The sequence below is a fragment of the Heterodontus francisci genome, chromosome 3 (genome assembly GCF_036365525.1).
Source record: "Heterodontus francisci isolate sHetFra1 chromosome 3, sHetFra1.hap1, whole genome shotgun sequence".
In the NCBI taxonomy this organism is placed as follows: Eukaryota; Metazoa; Chordata; class Chondrichthyes; order Heterodontiformes; family Heterodontidae; genus Heterodontus; species Heterodontus francisci.
In genome coordinates, this window is record NC_090373.1 from 150,536,126 (window position 1) to 150,551,655 (window position 15,530).

General features: G+C 43.4%; 1 protein-coding gene across 3 annotated transcripts in view; it reads right to left on the reverse strand.

Annotated features, from left to right (window-relative positions):
• The window catches only part of ascc3 (activating signal cointegrator 1 complex subunit 3), a 740,670-nt gene that overhangs the window by 549,048 nt on the left and 176,092 nt on the right, over positions 1 to 15,530 (reverse strand). The window lies entirely within an intron of this gene.

Consider the following 15,530-nt stretch of genomic DNA (forward strand, 5'->3'; position numbering starts at 1 on the left):
AGAAGAGACTACAGTAATTTGGACATGTTCAACTGAAATGGGAAAATATTTCAGGGACCTCTATAATATACTGGCAAGGCACCTGAAATCAATGTTGTGCCCTTTGTTAGTGCATAATCAGCTCTTATTATTTAAATTCCAAATAGATAATTAAAAAAAACTGGCAACTACTTTGATAGAGAGGAATATAAACAAATATTTAAACTGCAATCTACAATGACCATAAAAGTTCCCTGTACCCTTCATCTAATCGAGTTTATTCACAAAAGAATGTACTGCAGTCTTGCGTGCTGTTAAATCCAATGGTATGCACTGCAACTTTTGTACCATAGATGTTGCATATTGCTTCAATAACAACCATGAAGGCAGACTAACAATGCAATTTCATACTGATGAAAAAATTCTCTGCACTCACTGTTGATGGGTAGAATATCCAACATTTTCTTCCAGAAAATATGATACTAAAATACCTTCAAATTCTGGAAATCTTAAACAGAAAATGCTGGCAGCACTCAGCAGGCCTATTAACATCTGTGGAGAGAATAGACAATATTTCAGGTGCAACCCTTCATCAAAATTTCATGAATTCTGACAAGGGTTATATCCAAAACATTATCTTGTCTCTTCTCTCCCCAAATGCTGACTGGCATGCTGAGTACTTGCAGCATTTTCTGTTTTTGTACCAGATGGTATGTTGCCTCCCGGGTGCCAGGGTCAGGGATGTCTCGGATCGAGTCCACAGGATTCTTAAGGGGGAGGGGGAGCAGCCAGAGGTCGTGGTACATATCGGTACCAATGACATATCTAGGAAAAGGGATGAGGACCTGAAAAGCGAATACAGGGAGTTAGGTTGGCAGCTGAAAGGCAGGACGAGCAGAGTAGTAATCTCAGGATTGTTACCAGTGCCACGTGCTAGTGAGGCTAGAAACAGGGAGCGAGTGCAGCTGAACACGTGGCTACAGAACTGGTGTAGGAGGGAGGGCTTCAGATATGTGGATCATTGGGATACCTTCTGGGGAAGGTGGGACCTTTACAAGAAGGACGGGTTGCATCTGAACTGGAGGGGCACCAATATCCTGGGCGGGAGGTTTGCTAGAACTCTTTGGGAGGGTTTAAACTAGTTTGACAGGGGGATGGGAACCGGAGCCACGGATCAGTGGATGGGGTAGCTGTTGAACAGGCAGATACCGAGTGCAGAGAGTCTGTGAGGAAGGTTAGACAGTTGACAGGGCAAAGTTGCAGCCAGTATGATGGGTTGAAGTGTGTCTATTTTAACGCAAGAAGTGTCAGGAATAAGGGTGATGAACTTAGAGCATGGATCAGTACTTGGAGCTACGATGTTGTGGCCATTACGGAGACGTGGATATCACAGGGGCAGGAATGGATGTTGGATGTTCCGGGGTTTAGATGTTACAAAAGGAATAGGGAGGGAGGTAAAAGAGGTGGGGGAGTGGCATTGTTAATCAGGGATAGTATCACAGCTGCAGAAAGGGAGGTCGTCGAGGAGGGTTTGTCTACTGAGTCATTATGGGTGGAAGTCAGAAACAGGAAAGGAGCAGTCACTTTGTTGGGAGTTTTCTATAGACCCCCACAATAGCAACAGAGACACGGAGGAACAGATTGGGAGGCAGATTTTGGAAAGGTGCAGAAGTAACAGGGTTGTTGTCATGGGTGACTTCAACTTCCTAATATTGATTGGAACCTCCTTAGTGAAAATAGTTTGGATGGAGCAGTTTTTGTCAGATGTGTCCAGGAAGGTTTCCTGACTCAATATGTAGATAGGCCGACTAGAGGGGAGGCTATGTTGGATTTGGTCCTTGGCAACGAACCAGGCCAGGTGGCAGATCTCTCGGTGGGAGAGCATTTCGGTGATAGTGATCACAACTCCCTGACCTTTACTATAGTCATGGAGAGGGACAGGAGCAGATGGGATGGGAAAATATTTAATTGGGGGAGTGGAAATTACAATGCTATTAGGCAGGAACTGGGGAGCATAAATTGGGAACAGATGTTCTCAGGGAAATGCACGACAGAAATGTGGAGGTTGTTTAGGGAGCACTTGCTGCGACTGCTGGATAGGTTTGTCCCGATGAGTCAGGGAAGGGATGGTAGGGTGAAGGAACCTTGGATGACAAGAGCTGTGGAACAGCTAGTCAAGAGGACGAAGGAAGCTTACTTAAGGTTGAGGAAGCAAGGATCAGACAGGGCTCTAGAGGGTTACAAGGTAGCCAGGAAGGAACTGAAGAATGGACTTAGGAGAGCTAGAAGGGGACATGAAAAAGTCTTGGCGGGCAGGATTAAGGAAAATCCCAAGGCGTTCTACACTTATGTGAGGAACAAGAGGATGGCCAGAGTGAGGGTAGGGCCGATCAGGGAAGGTGGAGGGAACTTGTGCCTGCAGTCGGAGGAGGTAGGGGAGGTCCTAAATGAATACTTTGCTTCAGTATTCACTGGTGAGAGGGACCTGGTCGTTTGTGAGGACAGCGTGAAACAGGCTGATATGCTCGAACAGGTTGAGATTAAGAGGGAGGATGTGCTGGAAATTTTGAAAGACATGAGGACAGATAAGTCCCCGGAGCCAGACGGGATATACCCAAGGATATTACGGGAAGCGAGGGAAGAGATTGCTGCGCCTTTGGCGATGATCTTTACGTCTTCACTGTCCACTGGAGTAGTACCGGATGATTGGAGGGTGGCAAATGTTGTTCCCTTGTTCAAGAAAGGGAATAGGGATGACCCTGGGAATTATAGACCAGTCAGTCTTACGTTGGTAGTGGGCAAATTATTGGAGAGGATTCTGAGAGACAGGATTTATGATTATTTGGAAAAGCATGGTTTGATTAGAGACAGTCAGCATGGCTTTGTGAGGGGCAGGTTATGCCTCACAAGCCTTGTTGAATTCTTTGAAGATGTGACAAAACACATTGATGAAGGAAGAGCAGTGGATGTGGTGTATATGGATTTTAGCAAGGCGTTTGATAAGGTTCCCCATGGTAGGCTCATTCAGAAAGTAAGGAGGCATGGGATTCAGGGAAAGTTGGCTGTCTGGATACAAAATTGGCCGGCCCATAGAAGTCAGAGGGTGGTAGTAGATGGAAAGTATTCAGCATGGAGCTCGGTGACCAGTGGTGTTCCACAAGGATCTGTTCTGGGACCTCTGCTCTTTGTGATTTTTATAAATGACTTGGATGAGGAAGTGGAAGGCAAGTTTGCCGATGACACGAAGGTTGGCGGAGTTGTGGATAGTGTGGAAGGCTGTTGTAGGTTGCAACGGGACATTGACAGGATGCAGAGCTGGGCTGAGAAGTGGCAGATGGAGTTCAACCTGAAAAAGTGTGAAGTGATTCATTTTGGAAGGTCGAATTTGAATGCGGAATACAGGCTTCGAGACAGGATTCTTGGTAGTGTGAAGGAACAGAGGGATCTTGGGGTCCATGTCCACAGATCGCTCAAAGTTGCCACCCAAGTTGATAGGGTTGTTAAGAAGGCGTATGGTGTGTTGGCTTTCATTAACAGGGGGATTGAGTTTAAGAGCCGCGAGGTTATGCTGCAGCTCTATAAGGCCCTGGTTCGACCACACTTGGAATATTGTGTTCAGTTCTGGTCGCCTCATTATCGGAAGGATGTGGAAGCTTTAGAGAGGGTGCAGAGGAGATTTACCAGGATGCTGCCTGAACTGGAGGGCATGTCCTACGAAGAAAGATTGAGGGAGCTAGGGCTTTTCTCATTGGAGCGAAGAAGGATGAGGTGACTTGATAGAGGGGTACAAGATGATGAGAGGCATAGATAGAGTGGATAGTAAGAGACTTTTTCCCAGGGTGGAAAGGGCTATCACCAGGGGGCATAATTTTTAAGGTGATTGGAGGAAGGTTTCGGGGAGATGTCAGAGGTAGGTTCTTTACGCAGAGAGTGGTGGGTGCGTGGAATGCGCTGCCAGAGGTGGTAGTAGAAGCAGATACATTAGGGACATTTAAGCGACTCTTGGATAGATACATGGATGATAGTAGAATGAAGGGTCGGTAGCTAGTTAGATCTTAGAGTAGGTTAAAGGTTCGGCACAACATCGTGGGCCGAAGGGCCTGTACTGTGCTGTACTGTTCTATGTTCTAATATGTCATTTTCATTTCTGTTGAACCTGATTGTGTTGAAATGTCTTTTAAGATATGACTATATTTTTGTGGTATTTGCTGACGGTGACTATTAACCAGAATGCAGAAGAGAACTGTCTGCTCTTCTGCAAATAACGCCATGAAATTCCTAATGTACCCCTAAACTACCTAAATAAGCATTTGGAATCTTGACTTAACATCTCCTCTCAAGGAGACCTCTTCTATCCAATAATTCAATCCTGTAATAGAGTGTCATCCTATATTATACATGCAAGTCCTGGTGTGGAACTGAGGCTACAACCTTCTTATTCAAAATGGAAACCACTATAATAAGGATCAATTTTGTTCTGTACAAGTTATGCACAGTGATTTAGTGCTCATCCTGCACAGCTTTGTGGAACTGGGTCCAAGAACATTTCAGTAAATAAGCACAGTGTATCATTCCTAAACATAGTGTTGATACACCAGTCTTGGATGTTTGTTTGCAAGGGCAAAAACAAGGGGAAAAAAAAGTATGGAGCAAGTGCACGCAAGGCAGACAGATTCAGAAGAAAATTAGGGAGCGATAGACAGGATTCTTCCACTTCCTTTATCCCATGGCAATGAACAATGACATCTAAAGTCTTCCATAGTCTTTTTGAAGGAGTAGTTGCATTTTCAAAAAAATATACATGTTTTTAATAATTTTCTTTGGGTTGTCAACGTATGATTTATAATTGTGCAAAGTACGAATATGCTGTTTTATTTCCCTTCTTAATTGTGTGCAATGTTGTAGAAGGCATGCAGTAATTAAGGTATTGGAGCTCAAAGTGGATTAAACTGGAATGATGGAACCAGTATTGGGATTGGGAATGTTTTGCTGCAAGACCTCATTAACCTTCTAACCTTGTTTTGAAATTGTCTGCTTATTCTAATAGTCATTTTCGCCAGCTTGAAGTTGAGTGCTCAGAACAAGGTGCTAAATAGTGCACTACAATAATCAATGGATCCACTAATTGGCAGTACAAAGTGAAGGCCCAAATCCATGAAAATGGACCTGTTATTGAAATTAAAATGCAGTCTTAAAAAAAAACAGGTTAATGAGGTCTCACCTGACTGACTCCAATTACAATGCTGATTTCTTTCCAATGCTAATTAGATTAGATTAGATTAGAGATACAGCATTGAAACAGGCCCTTCGGCCCACCGAGTCTGTGCCGACCATCAACCACCCATTTATACTAATCCTACACTAATCCCATATTCCTACCAAACATCCCCACCTGTCCCTATATTTCCCTACCACCTACCTATACTAGTGACAATTTATAATGGCCAATTTACCTACCAACCTGCAAGTCTTTTGGCTTGTGGGAGGAAACAGGAGCACCCAGAGAAAACCCACGCAGACACAGGGAGAACTTGCAAACTCCACACAGGCAGTACCCAGAATCGAACCCGGGTCCCTGCAGCTGTGAGGCTGCGGTGCTAACCACTGCTATGTGTCCCATACAACTTATTTTTTAAAAACAAATACTAGAAGTACATTGAGATTAAAACCAGAATTATCAATAACTTTCTGGCGGCCTGAATAAAAGTTGGATAAACATGCAAAATAGGGAAAGTAATATTGTGGATTACTATAAATCACAGCAATGACCTGGATATATGTCACAGTAGTTTGGATCAGGTCAGAACCATGTGCAGTTTCAGAATGCTGAGTGGGCTTTGCAAAAGTCAATGAATAGAAGCTTTTTCGAGAAGAGTCAGTTTGATTTTCAATTACATTCATTTTAGAAATGTAGCTAAGAATCTATAAAATTATTAGCGTTGCCATCATTCTAAAAATGCCAAAAGTATATGCAGGTACAGACTAGTTGTCAGCTTTGGTCCAGTGACAGCACTCCCAACTCAAAGTCCGAAGGTTATTGTTTCATGCCCCACTCCAGTGCTTGAACACATTATTTCAGCTGACACTCAATTTAAGGAGCTCCTCGCACATCATTGGAGGTGAGAGGGGTTTAAGACGATGGTTTGAGTACAGAAAAGAAGCCAGGGGTTATCTTTGCATTCCAGGATGATCCTGGACTAGTAAGCAGTGTTAGCAGACGACAGCGGGACCCAATAATGTTTTAAGTGGTCCAGTCAGATCTGGCGGTGGATGACTAAACCAGTTGACTGCCATATCCTTTCAAGTCTGTGTCCTTTAAACTTAAGGGTGCAGAGATAAAGGCCATACCGGGGGAATGGCCAGGGTGAGAGAGAGTAATGGTTTAATTGGGGACTAGGGCATCAAAGGTGGAGGTGAGGGTGCAGTTGAGAAAATCAGTAGCTGCAGAAATATTGTGGCGAATGGAGGGCCAAAGGCTATAGAGTTGGGATTTTGAAAGTGCTGTTTTAAGTGAATTGTGGGATAGTTTTTTCTTCATGGACGGATACAGATAGGGTTGAGGCATGTGGGTGGTGAGTAATACAAGGAAGTGATCAGGGATAGCCTTGTCTGTATTTGATATGATGGGACTCGCAAGACCATGTGAGGTGGCAAGGTCTGGGGGGGTGGCTGCGAATATGGGTTGAAGAGTTTACCTGGAGGAAGAGATTTAGGGAGGATATGAGGACAGTGACCTCAGAGAAGAGATGATATGATGAGTTGAGATAGAGGTTGAAACCACCGATAATGAGAAGCCGTTCGGTGCAGAGGCTGAGGAAGGAAAATAGCTAACATATCTCAGTGATAAAATGATCATACTTGGGAGGGCGATAAAGAATAATGATTCTGAAAGAGAGGTGAGAAAGTTGGAACAGGGTGAGATGTTCCAAGGAGGGGAAAGTGCCAGAGGAGTAGAGGTTCTGTTCAAGGTGTGATCTAGCGATAAGCGTCACACTGCCACCACAACTACCTTAATGGAGCAAGTGGTGGAAGATGTAGCTAGGCCTGGATTTACCTTTTAATACTTGCGCTACTCTTGCAATTTAATTTTCCAGATTTACCTCACCCATATTGTTCAATATTTTAGGCACCTCTGCAGGACTAGATCTCAGACACTTTCGTTCAAGATGAAAAGGCCAAGCTTCTTCAATCTTTCCCCCATCCCATTTAAAACTCTGTGTTCCAGTCAGACCTTCAAGGGGTCAGAATTATGAGGGTGAAGTACCCTGTTAGACATGTAATATATCGAGGAGTATGTGAAGGGATTGTTATATGCATTGTTAATTGATTTATTTTTAAGCATCAAGAACAGTTTTTTGCTGTGGTAGACATGACTACTGCAGCAACAAGAGCGCAGCACATTAGCAGTGTTTTCACTGCAGTAACATAGCCTGCTAAAAACTTGCTATTGAAGTGATAACATGCTTTTGATCCTTTATTTTACAGGAACAAAATAAGTGCAAAACAGCTGTGGAATGTCACTAAAAAAAATAAAAACAAGAAAAAATAGGCTGCTGCACACAACATTTTTGTTGATCCAGAGCTCTATAAAATTAAAAAATTGCAGATTGTTGGATTTTGTGCAATATTGTTTTGGGGGAGGTGGGCCTCGCTGTCCAGGCCAGCATTTACTGCCCATCCCTAAATGCCCTCGAGAAGGTGGTGGTGAGCTGCCTCCTTGAACCGCCGCAGTCCATATGATGCAGGTACACCCACAGTGCTGTTAGGAAAGGATTTCCAGGATTTTGACTCAGCAGTGAAGGAACAGCAGGATAGTTCCAAGTCAGGGTGGTGTGTGGCTTAAAGGGGAACTTGCAAGTGGTGGTGTTCCCATGCATTTGCTGCCCTTGTCCTTCTAGGTGGTAGAGGTCGTGGGTTTGGAAGGGGCTATCGAAGGAGCCTTGGTGAATTGCTGCAGTGCATCTTGTATACAGTACACACTGCTGCCACTCTGTCGGTGGTGGAGCAAGTGAATGTTGAAGGTAGTGGATGAGGTGCCAGTCAAGCAGGCTGCTTTGTCCTGGATGGTGTTGAGCTTCTTGAGTACTGTTGGAGCTGCACCCATCCAGGCAAGTGGAGAGTATTCCATCATACTCCTGACTTGTGCCTTGTGGATGGTGGACAGGCTTTGGGGAGACAGGAGCTGAGTTACTCGCTGCAGAATTCCGAGCGTCTGACCTGCTCTAGTAGCCAGCGCATTCATGTGGCTGGTCCAGTTCAGCTTCTAGTCACTGCTGACCCCCAGGATGTTGATAGTGGGGGAATTCAACGATGGTTATGCCATTGAACATCAAGGGGAGAAGGTTAGATTCTCTCCTGTTTGAGATGGTCATTGCCTGGCACTTAAGTGGCAAGTATCATTCACACCACACATCAGTCCAAGCCTGGATGTTGTCCAGCTCTTGCTTCATATGGACATGGGCTGTTTCAGTATCTGAAGAGTTGCGAATCGTGCAATCAGCAGCGATCATCCCCACTTCTGACCTTATGATGGAGGGAAGGTCATTGATGAAGCAGCTGAAGATGGTTGGGCCTAGGATACTACCTTGAGGAACTCCTGCAGTGAGGTCCTGGGACTGAGATGATTGACCTCCAACAACCATAACTATCTTCCTTTGTGCTAGGTATGACTCCAACCAGCAGAGGATTTTCCCCCGATTCCCACTGACTGCAGTCTTGCTAGGGCTCCTTGATGCCATACTTGGCAAAATGCTGCTTTAATGTCAAAAGCAGTCACTCTCACCTCACTGTTAAGCACTTTTGTCCATGTTTGGACCAAGGCTGTAATGAGGTCAGGAGCTGAGTGGCGCTGATGGAACCCAAACTGAGCGTCACTGAGCAGGTTATTGCTGAACCAGTGCCATTTGATAGCACTGTCGATGACTCCGTCCATTACTTTGCTGATGATCAAGAGTAGACAGATAGGGCTGTAATTGGCTGGGTTGGATTTGCCCTTCTTTTTGTGTACAGGACATACCTGAGCAATTTTCCACATTGCCAGGGAGATGCTAGCGTTGTCGCTGTACTGGAATAGCTTGGCTCGGAGTACGGCAGGTTCTGGAGCACACATCTTCAGTACCATTGCCGTAATGTTGTCAGGGGCCATAGTCTTCGCTGTATCTAGTGCCTTCAGCTGTTTCTCGATATCCCATGGAGTGAATCAGATTGGCTGAAGGCTGGCATCAGTGATGCTGGGGACCTCAGGAGGAGGCCCAGATGGATCATCCAGTCTGCACTTCTGGCTGAAGATGGATGCAAATGCTTCAGCCTTGTCTTTTGCACTGATGTGCTGGGCTCCCCCATCATTGGGAATGGGAATATTTGTGGAGCTTCCTCCTCCAGTTAGTTCTTTAATTGTCCACCACCATTCACGACTGGATGTGGCAGGATAGCAGAGCTCAGATCTGATCTGTTGGTTGTGAGATCGCTTAGCCCTGTCTACTGCATGCTGCTTTCACTGTTTGGCATGCGTATAGTCCTGTGTTGTAGCTTCAGCAGGTTGACACCTCATTTTGAGATATGCCTGGTGCTGCTCCCGGCATGCCCTCCTGCACTCTTCATTGAAGCAGGATTGGTCCTCCGGCTTAATGGTAATAATAGAGTGGGGGATATGCCGGGCCATAAGGTTACAGATTGTGGTTGAATACAATGCGGCTGCTGCTGATAACCCACAGTGCCTCATGGATGCCCAGTTTTGAATTGATAGATCTGTTCGAAATCTATCCCATTTAGCACGGTGGCAGTGCCGCACCACATGATGGAGGGTACCCTCAGCGTGAAGACGGGACTTGGTCTCCGCAAGGACTGTGCAGTGATCACTTTTTCCAATATGGTCAAGGGCAGATGCATCTATGACAGGTAGATTGGTGAGGATGAGGTCAAGTAGGTTTTTCTCTCGTTGGTTCTCCCACCACCTGCCGAATACCCAGTCTAGCGGCTATGTGGACTCAGCCAGCTCGGTCAGCAGTGGTGCTACCGTGCCTCTCCTGGTGATGTTCATTGAAATCTCCCACCCAGAGTACACTTTGTGCCCTTGCTCCCTCGGTGCTTCTTCCAATTGGTGTTCAACATGAGAAGCATTAATTTATCAGCCAAGGGGGGTGGGGCAGTAGGTGGTAATCAGCAGAAGGTTTTCGTGCCCATGTTTGATCTGATTTCATGGGATCCGGAGTCAATGTTGAGAATTCCCAGGGCAACTCCCTCCCGACTGCATACCACTGTGCCGCCACCTCTGGTCTGTCTGTCCTGCCGGTGGGATGGTGATGGTGGCGTCAGGGACATTGCCAGGTGGTCCATCCAGTTTCATTCCTTTTCTTAAACTCTGTAGCGGTTTGATACAACTGAGTGGCTTGCTAGGCCATTTCAGAGCGAATTTAAGCATCAAACACATTGCTGTGGGTCTGGAGTCACATGCAGGCCAGACTAGGTAAGGACAGCAGATCTCCTTCCCTAAAGGGCACTAGTGAACCAGATGGGTTTTTTACAACAATCGACAATGGTTTAATGGTCACCACTAGACTAGTACTGTGGTGTTCAAATGATAAACAGGGAAAAATAGAATACTTCTACTCTGTTATATTTCAAGTTATCCATTCCAACGAATGCATTTGAACAAATCAAACTGGGGTAATCATGTGATCTAGTGTTTAATAGTGAGCCCAACTTTGTATCAGACCACCATGTGGGAGAACACCTGGGCAACAGATCACAATATTATATAATTCCAATTAGTTGATGGAACCAGAGGTACTGGTAATCTGCAACTAATTCTACATTTCAGAAGGGTTAACTTTACTAAAAGGGTGAGGATTTGGAACAGCTCAATTAGCTAACTCTCGTGAATGGGAAGCGGAAACTGATCGGAATATGAGCGGCAAGTTTTTAAAAGAGCAAAATAAAACATATGGAAATCATGCATGACCCCCAAATTCAAAGGGCAATGTGGTGAGAAGAAATCAAGATGGTTCATTGGTCATGTACAAAGACATAAACAAATTTGTCTTGCCATAGTAATTATAATTCTAACTAATTTTGCATTCACCTTAACTTGAGTAATGTTACAATTGTGAGTCACATTCATAAACCTTCTTAACCAGTTTTCATTTTGTATACCTAAACAACCCTTGGCTTGAGAACATGTATTCAAGGCTTGTTACAATGAAATAATTTGTAGTTTAGCCAGAGGAACCAGGCTGACTTACAGTAATGCTACGAGCAAGTGAGAAAGGTGTCTAGGGGTCCCTCTCATTCTTCACCAGGTCTTACTGTAACAGGGTTTAATTTTAAACACATTGTGTTTTTAGCTCCCCCTTGGTGACTCCTTCTTCACCGCTTTCCAATTATAAGGCAAATAAACCAACACTAACAGGCTTTCTTAGGTTTAAAGAAGAAAAGTTGAAATTTATTAAAGTTAAACTCTAATTCGGTTAACGCCCACGGATACAAGACGCACCCACGCTAGCATGCATGCGCAATACACACATACAAATGGAGACAGAAGAGGGAAGAAAAACTGAAGTGGAAAAGTTTGAGGCAATATCTGAAGAGTCGTTGTGACGGTTCTTCAGGCTCACTGTAGAGTCCTTGAATGGGGCCCAGTATTCTTCTTAAATCTTGTTCGCTGTATAGACTTTTCTCTCCTGTGGTTCATGTGGATTCAGAGGCTTGTGAAAAAGAGATGAGAGCAGACAGGACAGAGATCGTCTCAATCCAGGAGCAAACAGCTTTCTGCCCGAACTGTTTGTACAAATTCAAAAAAACTCAGGTTGCCCAGGTTAGTCACGTGACTAGCTGGTTTGACCATGTCTGCTTGTGTATTCAGCCATCTTAGCAGTCAACCTGGAATGTGAGCTCCTCCACCTTCAACGTCTGGTGATCAAAAGTGGGTTGAATGTCAGGGAATGGCTGCTTTGTCCTTCCAAACACTGTCAGTTGATGTGAAAATGTCTTTTCCAACCACAGCTGATCTGTTTAACAAGTCTTCTTCACTCCAGTAACAGTTTAAAATCAATGTTTATGACAAACTAAACTCGCCTCATTCTTGGCAGGTGGAAGGCTAGCATGACAGTAAAGATAACTCATTAAACTAATGCTCGTTTTTACTCTGAAGAAAATGCATTTCTTGAAGAGACAGGACATAATATATTAACTTGTAATGCCTCCAGCTATTCATGAATAAGAAATCATTCACGTGATTCTCTAATGTGTTTTAAGAAAACACTCTCATTAAATGTAAGTGGAACTAAATTGAGGAAGTTATTCCAAAGTTATGTACTTCTATTAAATGTAATTTTCATACAGCCAATAAACAAACCTAGTTTGTCACCAATAAAAGTGCACTTGCATAGCTCAATGAAACATTAGGAAATAAACTCTACTGATGCAGACAGCTACACATCCAATCGCCCATATTTTGGGTTTCAATGAGGATACAAATTACGCACATTTGTGTATGCTGCATATCTGCTGCTAGTTAAAGATTAGGTTAGATTTTGAACTTTTCACTCAACATTTTTAATTAACACCAATGTAGCAAATGTATACCACATTGTTATTTGTATAGGTTAAGGCCATACATTGAGGGAACAAGGTTATTTCAAATGCAAATAAGAACTTCCAAAAAGTACTTCATTTTAGTTATAACTAGCAGAGACCCACAAAACTTTTGTGGTGAAATGAGTATCTTTATTGCAATAGCACTTCTTTAAATTCCCATCCCATGCCATACCCATCCCATTCCTTTCATCCCTCTCATATATCCCCAGACCACCCCTTCTTTCTTGGCTATTCCCATACCCCATTCCATCCCTACCATGCCATTCCATCCCACTTCCCATGCCGTTTCCCCCACCAGCCCCCCGTCATGCCATCCTGTTCCCCACCTATGTTTACCACCCATATTTACCACCTTCCCCCCCATGCCGTTCCCTCCAGCCAGGGTATACCTTGTGGCCAACTATCCCTCCCATGCCATTCCCCCCCACCCCGCAACCTGCCCCCAATTCCTCCAGCCAGGCTAATGTTGTTATTTGGCTCTCCTTATCTTCACTGTTCTTTTTCTCCACCAACCACCCCCCAACCTACCACACCACCAGCAACTATTGCCTCACGTGCTCCAGTCGACACCACATTAGAGCAGCTGAACCTCAAAGCAGCAACCACTAGAAGCAGTTCACAGAAAATTAAAGATTTTTTTGAGGTGGGAATGTCAAAGAACATGTGGACTGACACAGCTTCAAGCTCTGGGTCCTCACACTTTGACCTCTTGGCCTAATTTCATCAGATGAAGTTGAAATGCCTCCCCTCTGCAGGGTTGGGGGAGGGTGTTGAAAGGGGAAGGAATGGGACAAGGAGAGGGGAAAATCAGATAGGAAAGTTTGTTACACTCCGTGCACATGGCACTTTTGTTCCGCAGTAAAATGTCATCCATTCGGACAACTGTCATCCCACAGCTGCAAAATTTCACTGGTTCAACATCCAACCAAACAAAAGTAAGACAGACCAAAACTGCATATTATTGTTATTTCAGATGAGCTGGCTTCAGTGCCACTGTCAAAAATTTAACCAAGTGCTTGAGATGTTTTACAAATATCTCAAACTTGTTATGCAGCATTTTATTACTGCTAATATTAATAATGCACAGGGATACAATTATGGTTCCTCTCTCCATCAACTGATATTGATCACTGCATTGGGGAAGAATTCATAGTAGTATTTCACAGCCATCTTTAAATTATATAATCACAGAAGTTTGCAGCACAGGAGGAAGCCATTCGGCATGTGTTGTCTGTGTTGGCTCTTTGAAAGAGCTGTCCAATTTAGTCCCACAACCCAGCTTTTTCCCTGTAACCATGAAAATGGGTCCTCTCCTACCACATATCCATTTGCCTTTTAAGAGTTCCTATGGAATCTGATTTCACGACGCTTGTAGTAAGTGTGCTCCAGATCTTAATGACCATTACTCCTCTCGTTCTTTTGCCAATGATTTTAATTCCTGACCTCTAGTTGCCAATCCACTTGCCAGAAAAAGGTTTCTCCCTATTTGTGCTATCAATACCTCTCATAACTTCGAATACCTCTATTAAGTCTCCCCTTAACCTTCTCTGCTCTAAGGAAAACAATCCCAGCTCCTCCAATCTCACCACAAAACAGAAGTTCCTGGTATCATCTCCTCTTTACCTTCTCCAAGGCCTTTACAATCTTCCAAAACCATGGTGCCCAGAATTGTACGCAATATTGCAGCGGATGCCTAACCAGAGATCTATAAATATTTAAAAGCAAGATACTATGGATGCTGGAAGTCTGAAATAAAAACAGAAAATGCTGGAAATACTCAGGAGGTCTGGCAGCATCCTGTGGAGAGAGAAGCAGAGTTAATGTTTCAGGTCTGTGACCTTTCATCAGAAGGGTTCTGCTTTTCTCTCCACAGATGTTGACAGACCTCCTGAGTATTTCCAGCATTTTCTGTTTTTATTTATAAATATTTATCCCGATTTCCTTGTTTTTGTATTCAAATCCTCATTTATAAAGCCAAGTATCCCATAGGCTTTCTTAACCACCTTAGCAACATGCCTTGCCACCTTCAAAGATTTGTGAATAATCAAGCCGAGGTCCTCTGCTCTTGCACCGCTGCAAAAAAAGTTCCTTTTATTATATCCATCCAAATTCAGCAAGTAATTAGCACATAGAAAATTATTCTAATGTTTCATTGCTAAGATAACCTCATTTAATTAAATGTCAATTAAAAACAAATTATATTGAATTTATAGTCTCCTCATATAGTTTGGTCAAAAGCATTAAATAGTTAAGTGCTTTGCTGCTCCCTGATGAAACATCGTTAATGATCGCCCTTAAACTTGTTTTCATTGCAGCCATGCAATTCTACAAGTAAATGAATGTTTAGGCAGTGAAAATTTAATATTTTAATGCAATCAATGTATTATTGTTATATTTATTGCTTGAAACCTGCCTTACAGGCTAACATTTTACATTTTTCATTTACATTTTGTGTACAATATCCATTACTGCAACAAACTACGAAATTACATTTCAGAAGCTAATCATTTGCATTTATTAGACCTGACAGAGTACATCATTTAGTTCTGAATAATGCACACAGTCCCTTATTATGCTACTTATTCACTGTACTAATGTATCAAAAAGGGCCTTTCAGAAATGAAATCTCCTGGATTTCAATTATCCTTAACCTCAAGATATTCCCTTAACTAATGGTTGTATGCATCACCCCAATCCACGTGCCTGTACAGGTATGTACTGTATCACGAGATATTACTTATTTTATTAATAATACCAGCACATGAATTATGCAGGGTCAACTGATAGTGAGAGGAACCATAATTCTATCCCTGTGCATTACTAATATTAACAGCAATAAAATGTAAGGCAACAGCAAATTGCTAGTGGAATTTAAAAACAGGAGATTTTCAACGAATAATTTGAAAACTGCTACAAGTGCATCCTGTCAGAGAGTTGCCTCATTGCAGTAGTTGACC